The following is a 15,843-nucleotide window of genomic DNA, read 5'->3' as shown; positions in this document are numbered from 1 at the left end:
GGACAAATGCTGTATTAGGAGTTGAAGGAAAAAGAATTCTCTTTGCACGATATTCAGTGTTACGGGGACGCATTTGCGTGGGTTTACTGGGGTACAAATAGCTAGCGGGATGTTCTATAATGTTGTATTTGACAAAGTGTAATCATACGACACAAGGTTGCGGTCAGTACCAAATCATATGACTCCAGGTCCCTCAGCTGGTGGTGGTGGTGGCAGGATTTCGTCAGGTGCTGGTGGTGGTGGCAGGGTGCCCTCAGCTGGTGTCGTTCGATGTTGGTGGCAGGGTGTCCTCAGCTGGTATTGGTGGTGGTGGCAGGGTCGTCAGATGGCAGAGTCGTCAGGGGGTACAATATGTTGATCCGACGGTCACCAGCAACTCGACTGACATCGGCACCAGTTCAGGCACTTGGCCTCCCGGTAACTGGAACACTGCAGCTGGTGTTAGTGACCCACTAGCTGGATCGAAGTTCCCACTGTTAGGATGTGAGCCCGGCTGGATGACTCTCGGCGGAAGATGGTCGGGCGCTGACGCCATGGCACTTATATTTAAGGGTTTATGCTCATGCCGGTGAGTCCAGAAACGAGACTTGAAGGAACTGTATGACAGGCAGAGTCCAGCTTGATGACTCCTTGAGAGCTGAGAGCTGATGCTACAACCAAAATTAGTGTCCTTAAAGTAATGTTATCACACGACCCAACTCAAGCCGAGACTTCAAGATTTCTTTCCTCCCGTCAGTAGCCCTTCCAGCCTAACGTAGAGGCATCGACGATGTCATGGTGGTAACAAGAGTTTCCTCCAGCACCGGACCGTCTGCCATCCAACACTGGCGTGTGCAAGATACGTTTCATGGGATTATTCGTGGCAGAACTCGAGTTTTTCTTCCTATGTTGAGAATTACATATAAAAAAGCATTCAAGAACACATCCGCATTCCACGAGATATCTTCCTTTAGTTTCATAATCCTTGATATTTACAAGATCCTACACTGATCTGGCATATACTGCATTATTCTCCTGACTGTTTCATGGAACGCAATACTCCAACAATTCAACGGCTGACACACCAGCACGAATGCATCATCGGTACATATTGCAGTGGAAACTATCCTGCTTTGGGGGCCTCTCCTGCATTAAAGGCTAAAGCAAATATCGCTATGTGTAGGTCTATATTTACCACCAATACGGTAATGTTTCCAGTGATGGTTTTAGTAGTGACACGGGCTAGAGGGAATACGGTACGGATACGGCAGGTGGGAACACTTTACTGCTGAGTTTAGTAGGAATACGGTACTGCACGGGCTAGAGGGAATACGGTGCTGCACGGCCCGGTGGGAATACGGTACTGCACGGGTAAGAGGCAATACGATACTGCACGGGTTGGAGGAATACGGCTAAAGTTACCGGCTAAAGGGAATACGGTACTGCAGAGTGGAGTGCAGCCTATGTAAATTAAGGCAGAGCATGTCTGTATGATGCCAGGTATCTTGTTTAGATCTCAACTGGCCGCTCGTAATATTCGAGATATTGGGTCCAACAAGACTATATGTATTGTAACCCAGCGAAACACAGCGTATAACGACCTTCCATTTGTGCCACATGTTGTATGTAAACTGCTAGTAATGAACTACGTGCGCGAATTATCAGAACATTGTGTCTTGTGTTTCTTTATTTTTCTAAATCCCACACACACACACACACACACACACACACACACACACACAAATCCTCGATGTGGACAGACGTATTTTTGTGGCGTTCCTGAGCTGCCAAAGATCAATGTGATCTGCACTAAAACGCCTCCCCCAATACCCACCTTCACCCTCAGCTTCATGTTTAGATTACACATGACTGGACCTCTGTCTTCACACAAGACTGTCAAATTCCAGTAAATATTACAGTGAGAGATATCGATAACTTTAGAGTGAACAGCGAATTGTGACTCAGTGATAATGTTTCCCACGCGGCCTATACTGTATCTAGTCACAGGGTCGGGGCTGCGGTTGCGAAAATACCGTCATGATATTAACCTACACCAGCATACAGCTCACCACACTGACCTACACCAGCACACAGCTCACCACACTGACCTACACCAGCACACAGCTCACCACACTGATCTACACCAGCACACAGCTCACCACACTGACCTACACCAGCACACAGCTCACCACACTGATCTACACCAGTATACAGCTTACCACACTGACCTACACCAGCATACAGCTCACCACACTAACCTTCACCAGCACACAGCTCACCATACTGACCTTCACCAGCACACAGCTCACCATACTGACCTTCACCAGCACACAGCTCACCACAATGACCTACACCAAAACACAGCTCACCACACTGATCTACGCCAGCACACAGCTCACCACACTGACATGCACCAGCACACAGCTCACCACACTGACCTACACCAGCACACAGCTCACCACACTGACCTACACCAGCACACAGCTCACCACACTGACCTACACCAGCACACAGCTCACCACACTGACCTACACCAGCACACAGCTCACCACACTGACCTACACCAGCACACAGCTCACCACACTGACCTACACCAGCACACAGCTCACCACACTGACCTACACCAGCACACAGATCACCACACTAACCTTCACCAGCACACAATTCATCACACTGACCTACACCCGCACACAGCTCCCCACACTAACCTACACCCGCACACAGCTCTCCACACTGACCTACACCAGCACACAGTTCACCACACTGACTACTAGCAGCACACAGCTCACCACACTGACCTCACCAGCACACAGTTCACCACACTGACCTACACCAGCACACAGCTCACCACACTGACCTACAGCCACAACAGCTTACCACACTGACATACACCAGGAAACAGCTCTCCATACTGACCTACACCAGTACACAGCTCACCACATTGACCTAAACCAGCACACAGCTTACCACACTGATCTACGCCAGCAAACAGCTTACCACACTGACCTACACCAGCACACAGCTCACTGCACACAGCTCACTACACTGACCTACACCACCACACAGCTCACTACACTAGCCTACACCAGCACACAGTTCACCACACTGACCTACACTAACACACAGTTCACCACACTGACCTACACCAGCACACAGTTCTGTCGTTTGAGGAAAGTTAACAGCTATTCCGACACCAGCGGTTGTCAGAAATTAATATCGCTAAACACATTTCAAGCACAGTTATGGTAAAGCAACTGAAACATTGATTACCAAGAGAAGACGACCTAAACCAGCAACTTGAAACATTTTGAGTTTCCGAGGAAGTGGTATGACCTACCGACCCTATTGCTATCAAATGTCAGTCACCATCATGCCTATCAAAACAAAGGAACCAACCATTACTACTAGTTTTGTTCACAACCAGGTCATAGTAGTAACAGAGGCCTGGCAAATTACTCCTGAAGTTTGTACCCTGAGTAACTACATTATCTTCAACCACCTTCTTATATCAGAGCGTGAGGGAGGCGTTGCACTCTTTTGTCACAAATACTTACGTTCAGCCGAGCAGACGGTTAACATGCCTGAGTGTCTGGAGGTGTTATGGGTTAGGGTTTCTTCCACGGTACACCCACGCCAAACTGGCACCATCACATTTACTGCCTGGTTTATCATCTGTCGCACTTCCCTATAAGAAGGCACTTGTAGAACACCTAGCCTACACAGCTGACATACTCAGTACGAGGTACCCTTGTTTTAGGCTTGTGATGTGTGGGAATTTTAATGAGATAGACACCATTATACTCCAAGAACATGTACATCTATCTTAGATTGTTCACTGTATGGCTGACCATTACATACGACCGAAGCCTCTCTCTACTCTCGAACGCAGCACTCATTTATCAATGTTGTGGTCCCCCACTTCTAACATCTCCCAGCACAAGCGCGCACACACCAGAGCTTATCGGCCACTTACTGATTCAGCGAAGAAAAATTTCAGTTGGTGAGTAACACGTCATCACAAGATTGAGGGGGCCAGTGAAGATGATGCTGACATCATGTGGGAGAAGTATCATGCAATCTGCAGCCAGACCTACCAACGCTTATTTCCCTGAAAGTTGGTGACACTATACTTGGCCGACGTTCCTTGGATCACTCACCGCATTAGTCGTCTTATGCAACAGCGAATGGAGTGTTCAACAGTCGCAACAACATCTACAAGCAACTTCGCCAAACAAGTGCAAAACGAAGTGCGAGCCGCAAAGAAGGCCTATTACCCAAGAAAGTTGCAGCATTTAAAACAGGCCATCATCCGTCAGTGGTGGGAAAGAATACAAGGCCTGACTAGCTGTGACAATCGAAAGTTCTCCCCCTTCCCTTGTGTACACCAACTTAGCAATAAGGAGGCCGCTTACCAATACGAATTTGCCAATAATTGTCAACCATTGCCACAACTCGACATCAACTCCCACCCAGCATACCCACCAACCCCATCTCCCCCAAACATAGTAGAAGAATATCAAGTAGCTAACCGCCTTCAGTGCCTCAAAGACAAAGCTCAACCACACCCATATATTATATCTTGTGACACTGTACAAGTAATTATCCTATTATTTAACTGCACTATTAACCACCATAAGTGATGCTTTACTCAGACAATCTGATTGCCCAACAGTCTGGAAAACACTACCAAATCCACCAATTCTGTCTCTTGATAGCTTACGACCGGTTGCAATCACTCCAACCCCCAGTTTAATCTGTGAAAGTTTTGTGTTTGACTCGGCCGATGCTGACCTTGCTGATTCAATAAACCTCAGCAGTTTGGAAACATGAAGTCTTCCTCCACCACCCTCTGTCTTGTCAGCCTCCTGGACTTCAGTTACTGCAACTTGAAGGTACGCAAGACCACAGTGGCACACACATTCGTAGACTCCACTCAGGATTTCGACTCTGTAAACCATAACTTCATTTCAAAGAAAACCCTGGAGAACGGGGATGCCAAGTTTTGTGGCTGGAGGACTTCCTGACGGGGCGACACTAAACCGTCCGCTTTAGGAGAGCTACATCGACATCACAGCCCTTAGCATGCCGCTCTGCTTCCTCATCCTTAACAATGACTCCTTTAACGACAAAGACCACCGATGGAAGTACGTAAACGACTCCTACTTGGGCATCATAATTCATCAAAATTCTTCAGCGCCCTTCAGCACATCACCAACGTCCTCGTACGGCCAAGAACGTCACCATCAACCTCGCCAAGTCTTGAAGATGCACATCAACCTTGGTGCAGACATCATCCTTCCCCTTGACATCATACAAAGGCTTGTCAACCTCCAGGTAGTCAGAAACTTCAAACTTCTTGGTGTCACTACAGTCGACGGTATAAACTGGAACAATCATGTCAGCAGCAGCATCAGACTTTCCTCATACAGTCTGCACCTTCACCGTCGACTGAAATCAATAGACCCCACCAACTTAACTCGGGAATGTCTATACCATCTTAATTCTACCTTAGCTCGCCTACGCCTCCCCAGGTTGGTCCTCCGCACTAACAGCTACACAAAGGAACCAGCTAGAAAGTGTACAGAAAAGGGCATGCAGAATAATCCTGTACCCTTCTTATACCACCTACCAAGAAGTCCTCATCCATCTGAACCTGTGCATCCTCTCCGATCAACACCGGCAGCTCACACGGCAGTTTGACAATACACTGCTGTCACTCCCCCGTCACAGAGACACTATCACTGTTGTCTTATCTTCAAACATACATGTATGGATACTGAGAATATTATATATGTTGTCTTATCTTCAAACATACATGTATGGATACTGAGAATATTATATATGTTGTCTTATCTTCAAACATACATGTATGGATACTGAGAATAATATATATGTTGTCTTATCTTCAAACATACATGTATGGATACTGAGAATATTATATATGTTGTCTTATCTTCAAACATACATGTATGGATACTGAGAATATCATATATGTTGTCTTATCTTCAAACATACATGTATGGATACTGAGAATATTATATATGTTGTCTTATCTTCAAACATACATGTATGGATACTGAGAATATTATATATGTTGTCTTATCTTCAAACATACATGTATGGATACTGAGAATATTATATATGATACACCAGTTAGTGTGATCATGTAATGATCAAGTTTGACTCCGTGATAAATGAGGATGCTAAAAGCGCAGGGATGAGAAAATACCTGAGAAGGAGATATACACGTGCAATTTACACAAGCCTTAAGAATTTCTATGGCTACATAGACTGGGAAATTGAGTTCAGTATCCAGACGCCAGAGTTTTTGGTGAGAAATATTGTGAAATTTACAACGAAAGAGTAGGAACATGGGTAAACATAGCCAAAAACACGGAATGAAGGTTACGAGCAGGCACAAATGGTTTTACAGAAATCTTCTAAAAGCAAAGGAGCTTAGAAATGTGCAGCGGCGAAAAAATAGGCGACAGCCTAGCTAGCCAGGCAGCATATACAAGGTATTAGAGAGTAATTAACGAGATTAGGAGGATAAGAGAGGAGCAACAAATATGATTGGAAAAGGAATATCCAGCAAAAAGCAAGAGAAAAATAACTATATATCCATCAGGAGTAAATTCAGGTAAAGAGCGACTAATCAGGTTAAGGGATTATAGAGAAGAGCTGTAGAGGATGTTGTGAGGAACTGAAATATCTTCAAGCTGGAGGAGGTCACTGCAACCCCAACACCAGTGAGCTGGAATGGGGAAGAGGTTTTGGCAAGCAATGAAGTTTCTAGAAGACATTAACAGAAAACTAAAAGGTCCTGACCCCACACGAGGTCCATGATCCTAACAAATTCTACCAGTTGTGTGGGAGATACGCCATCTCGGTGGTGTAGCGGATAAGTGTTCCTGACTATGCCGCAGTCACGGACGACCAGGGTCGAACGCATAGGTTCGAATCCCGGTTACGGCCCATGGTCAACCCAGCTGTTCATCCACCCTTAAGTGTTGTCAATAAAATAGGCACCTGACTCATGTAGAATATACATATGTATATATAGTGTTAATGAGATGGCCATGATTAGGGCTTCAGTTGCCCATACCGTCTCAGCTAACATACAAAAATAGAAATACATCACACATAGCTCTTGCAATACTGTTCAAGATGTCACTGGAGAAAGGCATAGTGCCAAGGAAGTGGAAAACAGCCAACGTCATACTCTTTAAGAAAGGAGACCGAGAAGAGACGCAGAACCACAGGCCAGTCTATCTGACGAGTATGGTCCGTAAGATATTGAAATAGGTAATCAGAACGTAAACCGATGAATTTGTACGAAAGAAAAATTACCTATTTGAGACACACACGGTTTTGAGAAAAGGACTTCTATGTAACGAACTTCATAGATTTCACTAAAAGTGTGAGCTTTGTCTTAAACAAAGGTAAAGGCTGGGTGGATCAGTTGTATTCTGACTGTCAGAAAGCATTTCACGCTTTACCTTACGGTATGCTTAAGAAGCTGGATCACTTGGCAGTAATGAGAAGAGACTTCCTCGTTGGACATAAGAATATTTCAGTGGATGGGAAGAAAGGATGAGTCTTTTCAAAAAGTGTGGAGTCATCAATTGACTTCACAGATGGTCAGAACTCCTACCTGAGTATATCTGTAGATGATACAAAAGTCGCGAGGAAAGTGAAAGACGTGGAGGACTGCATCCGCTTACAAGGAGAATGTATCAAACTCCAAACTTTGTCTGATACATGGTTGATGATGTTCAACAAGACCATATATAAAGTTACGAGGATGGTTCACAGCAGAGAAAGACCTCAATATGATTATCATATTATCATATCGTAGGAAAAAAATAACTGCAGGAATCTGAGTGAGAAAGACTTGGGAGTCGACACCGTCCCTAACCTGTCGCCAGAGTCCCACCTTTGAAGAATAGTTAAGGAAACCAAGTGTCTACCAGCAAATATTAGTCACATTGAAACCTACGAGTAAGGAAATAATCAGTTTTCTCTTCAGTCTTACATCAGGCCAAAACTAGAATATGCTTCTCAGGTTTGGTCACCGCACCTAACGAAGAACAAAGGATTAGCAGTGAAGGTCCAGAAGAAGGCGAATCGAAACTAAGAGAGCTAAGTTGCAGGGCAAGACTTGAAAGAGAAAAGATTGAGGAGGGACGTGATCGCAACCTTTCAGTTTACAGTTTTAAAAACAGATTAATGACGTAGACAGTGGACAGATCTACGACCGATGTAGAGACAGAGTGACCAGAGGAAATAACATGAAAGTAAGCAAGAGGCTTCATGAGAAGGATGTGAAGAAATATACTTATTGTGGAATACGATGAATGAAGACATGGTACATGCAGTCAGCATCCTGAAACCTGAAAATCTATAGAGTTGGAGCCTATGAGTGTAGATCTCCACTACCCCCTCCTCCCATATTGTACAGATAAATAATTACACACACACACACACACACATGCACACACACACACACACACACACACACACGCACATACACACACACACACAAACACACACACGAACACATAATTAATCATAGAATGATACCCAGGTGTACATCCTTGAGGTTCTCTAATCATTCATACCAAGTTTCACGTTTCAAGCTGTCATCATCATATGTGAAATTAAAATTTTTAAAAACAAAAAGTGGTGTGATTGAGTGAATGATATAATAGGAAAAGAGAGGGTGTGCTGAAATGGTATGGGCATATAGAAAAAATGAGCAAAGAAAGGTTAACAAAGGGCATGTATGTGGCAGAAGTGTAGGGAACAAGGAGAAGGGAGTGCCCAAATTAGAGATGGAAGGATGGAGTGAAAAAGATTTTGAGTAATCGAGGCCTGAACATGCAGGAGGGTTAAAGATGTCAACGGAATAGAGCGAATTGGAATGATGCGTTATACTGGGATCGACGTGCTGTCAACAGACTGAACCAGGGCATATGATGAAGCTGATCTGTATGGCTTGGCTGTGGATAAGGAGCTAGAGAATGGATGTGAGCGAATGTGGCCTTCATATGCTCGTAGCACTATCTCGCTAACGCGGAATATAGCCATCAAATGTGAAAGATATATATATACATATATATATATATATATATATATATATATATATATATATATATATATATATATATATATATATATATATGTGTGTGTGTGTGTGTGTGTGTGTGTGTGAATAAAAGAATACTGATCGTTGTCTTTTCCCTCAGAAATGTAATGATTTTATTATTGGAAATCAACCGAGTTTGTGACAACTGAATTTCCACCTTCGAATCCACACTGTTCATCATGCAATGATCTAATGTAATCAAAATCTTTCAACTCTTTTCCGATAATTTTTTTCTTTTATCTTTCGTGCTGTGTTGGTCGCTGTCACTGGTTTACAGGTCATAGAATCAATCTTTCTGGCACTACTCCCATTAAGATCAGCTCTCTGAATATGATCTTTAATGGTCCTGGAAACTCCGTTGTACACGTTATCATGACTCATGGGTATGTTCGCGCCGGTCCCGGGGATATATCCTTCCCGGTTCGTTCAGCAGTTTAGGAACACCCGTGTTAACAACAGCTTGTGCCACGTGCCACCATTAACGTGTAGTTAATCGTGCTCATGCTATGAGTTGCAGCGCAAAAGGATTACAGAGATCACAGAGGAGCTTTGATAGACCCCAAAGGGTAGGTAATAATCGCATTAGATCGTACAAAGTTGGTTCATTACATAAACTTATACATTTTTCATGTTGTAATCTCATCCGTTTGATGCAAAAAGGGCATAAAGTTTCAGAATTTCAGATATGTGATTAACAGCAAGAGTCTTGCAGGGTTTGCTTGGACCTCACCTAAAACTATTCTTTTTCGCGAATCAAGACATGAGAAAGCGCGAGTCCAGATCTCTGCTGACAACAGTTCACATGACTAACATCTCGAACTAGGTTGACAGGCCAACAGTACCTACAGTCCGGCCTTAAAAGATCATGTAGTCTATTGGTCTCGTAAAATTTTCCGTAAACGTTTCTTATTTTATACTGTGAAGGAAATACCAGTGCTATAACTGTGCTCGTCCACTCTTTTTTTTCAAATCTTCTCTTACATCTTTCCTGATCACAATTTTTAAACTGACGTACCTGATATTACGCTTAACAACTTTTTGTCTAGTATATGTCTGGCTAAGACATCAGTTTCATCATGCTCTTGGAGACCAGTGCTTGAGAGAAGATGGTAATAATTTCATTTGAATCGCTCTATCAGTATTGCACGTATATCTGTAGCTGGCCTCAAGGCCATCTATGTTACATACTCATCGCGAGTACTTGAGCAGGTAGTGAGGATACGGGATCTGAGGTTACTTAAGTCTACCTGTGGTTGTACTTCTCATATGCTCAAGATGAATGTCTACGACGAACAATTTAATCTGTAAGACTGATTACGTATTCTATCATAACTATATATTCTATTACTTCAGATAATTTAAGAGCGCTGGCTGAGGTAGTGCGCTGAAGGTGAGGATGGCGCGTAATGAATTACTTCGTGGGACATGCAGGTAAGGTAAGATCAGAGGAAGTTTATCCTCCAGGATGGTGGAAAGTGCTGTTGCTTTCTGGATAATTACAACTGATATAATCCAAACATTGTCATGTAAGTGGTTTGTTATGTTTTGCTTGATGGAGCCATATTTAGATTTACTTGTTTCATTTTATAAATGATTTAACAACACTAGGGAACCAACAGAATTTGAAGCATCCCGTAGAGGCTTCAGTTCTATCATGACAGTGGTCTCATGTATTTGTCACAGTCACCTGTGTAAATAATTCTTGTATCTGTGTATTACTGTAGGATCAATAATCATAAGAGTTTATGCAGCCTAGGATATTATTATCAATGTAATAATATATCTTGGGTTTGTGTGTTACTGGATTGGTGTCTGATATGTTGTGCTACTGATGACTGGTTCAAAACGTGTTTCGAATCATGATCTGCTACATTAAGAAATTTGAAGAGAAATCCATTTTGTTAGTTAAGAAAATTGCAGTGTTAGCGAAGAATCATTTGGCTTAATATTGTTACGTCTTTTTGACTAAAGTGAAATCATAAACAGCCGATGATAGCGTTTATCTATTTCAATTTTCATTTAGAAAAAAAAAATGCCATTTATCTGCCTTAATGACAATGGCAATCGATGGTCCTGAGGACGAAATAACCAACTAATTAACCGACCAGTCGTTCTGGAAGGACAAGTTGGACGGTAAACTTCCAGACGCGTCTTCCATAACACCAGCGTGAGGCAAGTCCTAGCCACTGCCTCGGAGACATTCCTCAGCAAGGTTAACACCAGAGCTAACTAAACACGTCACTAAGTCATGGAGGATGAACTTCATGACTGATACATGGAGAATTTCTTGGACACAATATTCGCAGAATTACATCAAAGAAAACACTGAAGCTAAAGTCACTTGCACGGAAGAGAGAGAGAGAGAGAGAGAGAGAGAGAGAGAGAGAGAGAGAGAGAGAGAGAGAGAGAGAGAGAGAGAGAGCAGCTTTAGTTCTAATTTTTTACACATGAAACTTTAGCCCTTTTCCGAGCCTGGCTTTGTTCCTGGATATTGAAAGGAGAAAAAAGGAAAAAACAATCAAATCGTTCTTTCCAGCAGAGACACGTCACAGACAGACACACTAATGTGTACACAGACCTTGACAGTGGCAAAAAATTATCCCTCATCGGCAAGCAGTCAAATGGTCGTTTTTAAACAAGTGCAGACCTGGAAAGGTGTACTATTTTTCGTGATAAGGACGATGGGTTGGGTCGGGTTGGGTCATATGAATCATGTCCAGCAACTCACCCACAACCAGCTGCACATTCATTCACGTCAATTGGCTCTGCTATCTAGAGACCAGTGTTGCCAGGAACACTAAGAGAGCATACTGACCGCAGGTGCCACCTTTCATCTGCTGAGAGCTGGGTAAGGCCGAGCAATGCACAGATATAGATTCTCTCAAGATATAACCTTGTCACTAATGCCGCGCTTACAACAGCGGCGGCCGAGACGCACGGCAGCGGATACAGGTATTTTGACGGGAGACCCAGCCACTGTCGGTAAATTAATCCGACTTTTGTTCGTATGTCTCTTACTCGAAACGAAAAAATGATTAGATGATCAAACATATGTTGTAAACTGAACAACTGAAGAGCAGAATGACATTCATTCTAAATCAAGACAGCTATTCTTAGACAAACAACTTCCTGTTTCATTCTCAACTTTTCCTTCTCTCTGAAAGACGTGTTGCATCAAAGGAGTCGATGAAGAGGCTGGTGACCGTGAAGGGATCACCCCCAATTAGGACGGACTGCCTGATGATTAGCTGGGTCTAAAAAAGAGCTAGTGTGTTTGGCATGAATTCCTGTTGCAGGTGCAGCTGGGTACTGTCCATACGTTTTAGATGTAAAGAAGTTTTCTGGAATTTGTCCATAACTATACTCCAGGTATGCATCACCTCACCTGGGTAGTACGCACTTGCAGATGACCAAAACCAGACAACCAGTGTTACAAGATGACAGCCACTGAGGTATATGAGTCTGGTAGTAAGCTTTTTCTTATTCATAAGGATTCCACTGGTTCTTTTGACGTCAATTAACCCTCTGCCGCAGTGATCACTAGAGTTAACAGTAAACTAGATTGGGAACTCAGCAGCTCGGCAATCAAATACTCGTTACCTGAACTTTCTTTTTCAGTCTTACAATCCACTTTTGCGTACACGGCCGATCATAGTTATGAGGCTGGTTGATAACTGCCACAGACAAGTCTCATAAGAAAGTGTCCCTCTTCTCCTTATTGTCATTAAACTCACATGGCTGGTTCAACGTGAAGAAGACACACCTACTTTGCTTCCAGGCTGGAAGTATGGAGAGGCGTACCACAGTTGGTGGCAGCAATTAGTGAGCAGCTCCAGAACATAAGTGACTAAATCCCAACGGCGTCATCCCTCGGCTGCTGGATCCGGCCAGCTTCATTTACTAGTTCTACTACTCTCACTGTACAGGATGGGACGTATGCTGGGATACAGTGGAAAGCCTTAACAAAGGGAGTAGCCTTGTGGCAGTGGGTAGCCTGGAAACAGAGAGTAGCCTAGAAACAGTGAGTATCCTGGAAACAGTGGGTTGCCTGGGAACACTGGGTATCCAGGAAACAGTGGGTAGCCTGGAAACAATGGGCAGCCTGACGACAGCTGTCCTGTACCGTTGTGTACATACAATTATTATCCTAGAGGTATGCATGGCTAGCCGAAGGTTTCCAGTTTTTTCCTCCTCAAAAACTGCAAGTAACCGAAGGGTCCTCCTTGCGAGCTTCATCTCTCACAGGGATCATCAGACTCTGATAAAGAACCATCATGAGAGTTTCAAAGGTGGTGTCCTTTTCAATCATCAGTAGGGTATATGTATGCACTTAGACATTAAACACGGTTCATAACCCGGATAGAGCCTTAGCCTCTACCTATCAACCCTAGGAACTTCCACAGTTTATCACAAGGCTGACCTGTGAATGTGTTAGCTCAGCTCGGACGGTTGTAGCAAAGCTACGGTGAGCAGATGTGAGGAGGATATAAGACAGTATCGTAGATTAGGCTCCTACTGGCGAGTTGATGCCGGTATGAAAAAATAGAAAATACGAGAATAATGTGAAGAAAAATAAAAAAATGAAAGAATGCAGATGAAGGAATGAAATGAAGAAATAAGGAGAGGGATCAAGAGAGGGAGACTGTAGAGAAGAGGAAGGGTAAGAGCAGATAGGAAGAGGGAATGTGCGGTGATCATGTTGACAACAATGATGATTAGGTGGCGGGTGAGGAGGTGAAGAGACAAGAAAGAGGGAAAATGATAATTCTAATCAACGAATGAAGCAAAGAACACTGAGCAAAACTTAGTTTATACCATCAATTAAGGCAATATTTATCTACTAATTGGATTGATGACTTCTCATACATCAACGAATTTATACCTAAACCAGCACAATCTTAAATATGAAAGACTTAACTCATACAACAATATAACACATTGACTTCTGGTCTGGATCTGAATTCCTTTCTGTTGACACATATTCCATGCACTTCTATGAGAAAAGCAGAATCGCCAACATTATCAAGTTAACAAGACTTATCTGGAAATTGAGTGATAACTGAACGAAACTTCAGTGAAATCTTGTATCTGTATGACTGCACACTGCTAGCAGGTTTAGTAACGGCTCCTGCTACAATATTAGATCCCATAATTGTGACCTTTTAGAAAGAAAATGAAAAATCTTCGGATTCTTAAGGAATCGGTGAAGCTGCAATAAGTAGAGTTATGCAATTCTCTCCTCCTGACCAAATAAATGTAGTTGTATTGTTGATCTCTTACACGACATGTTATTTTCGTAGAAATGATGAATGAGCTTTGAGCTTCTCTATTTCAAATTTTATCTACAAAATGACAGAAAAGCGTTTTATGTGAAATAAATCTTCATTGCACTAATTCAGTGAACGTTTGTTCTAGACCAAAATACTAGAACGTATCTAAACAAAACAAGTAAACGTTTTTAAGCACATGGTATTAATAAGTGTCTGCTGACTTACGACATATAAAGTAAGAATGATCATTATTGTTACTTATGATTCCATCTAAAAAAAAAAAAATACTTGTGGAAATAAATATGTCTTAAAGATAAACATTTGATATAAGTTTCTACTGATTTCATCTCTTCGTCAATGTCGTGGAGGAACAGAGTATACACTGGAATGCTCTTACTGCAGTCATTAAACACTGTGTTTCCAGCCTGCAAGATACGTACTATTTACTCGACTCCAGATATTTGGCCATGTCCTCGCCAGACCTTTGCTTCCTCCATCACGTTCCTGAACGCATTTAAACACAAGAGACGGCAAGTACTATGTAGTCCTGTTGTGTGTCCTCTTTAACTTAATGGCCCAGGATATAGATGCCGTCTAACATGCAAATATTGAAGGTCAATGTATCAAGATATGTAATATGGTCGAGCACAGATGAAAGAGTTGATAACAAGACAAATTTATTTACATACACTGATCATTAAAGGTACAGAATTGACTGAAAACTATCTATTTGTAGTAAGCGATTAGTGGATGGAGGAATTAACGACTCAGTGAAACTGTGAAAGAGAATATAAATCTAAATTGTTGTGTGATGATAAATGAAGATGGGCAACCACAAGAATAAAACTCACTCTCCGTACAGTACAAATATGGGAATAAAGAATGACACACACACACACACACACACACACACACACACGCAAATACAAGCGCGCGCGCGCACACACACACACACACACACACACACACACACACACACACACACACACACACACACACACACACGCACAAGCACACAGCATACAGGACCAATGCTTCTTAGTAAAAAGGGATTTTATAGAGAAACCCAAAGCTACTAGACTTGGCCATAAAGTGTGTGGCATTAAGCAGAGAAGTTAATAAACTAGGAAGTTGACAGGCGTAAGTGTCTAGTTATTTTTTGACTTGATGAAGCATATACACCAGAATTGGTGGTTACAATCATGACACGAGAAGACTTCCAATCATGGTCTGGTGTGCTCTGGGGTCATCCACCCACATAGGAAGGAAGAGACATTTACAGACATGGTGGCATTCAGTGGGGCATCAATCAAACGTGACAGACCAAGGGAAGAGAGGGAGAAAAAAAATGCACTCGCATAGCAAGAAAGAAAAAAGAAAATGGAGACGCTAAATGAGGAGAGACAATGGAACACTCCAGCCAGCATCGCAAACATCTCAGGAATA

Source organism: Panulirus ornatus, chromosome 20 (assembly GCF_036320965.1).
Source record: "Panulirus ornatus isolate Po-2019 chromosome 20, ASM3632096v1, whole genome shotgun sequence".
In the NCBI taxonomy this organism is placed as follows: Eukaryota; Metazoa; Arthropoda; class Malacostraca; order Decapoda; family Palinuridae; genus Panulirus; species Panulirus ornatus.
This window is presented reverse-complemented; position numbering follows the sequence as displayed.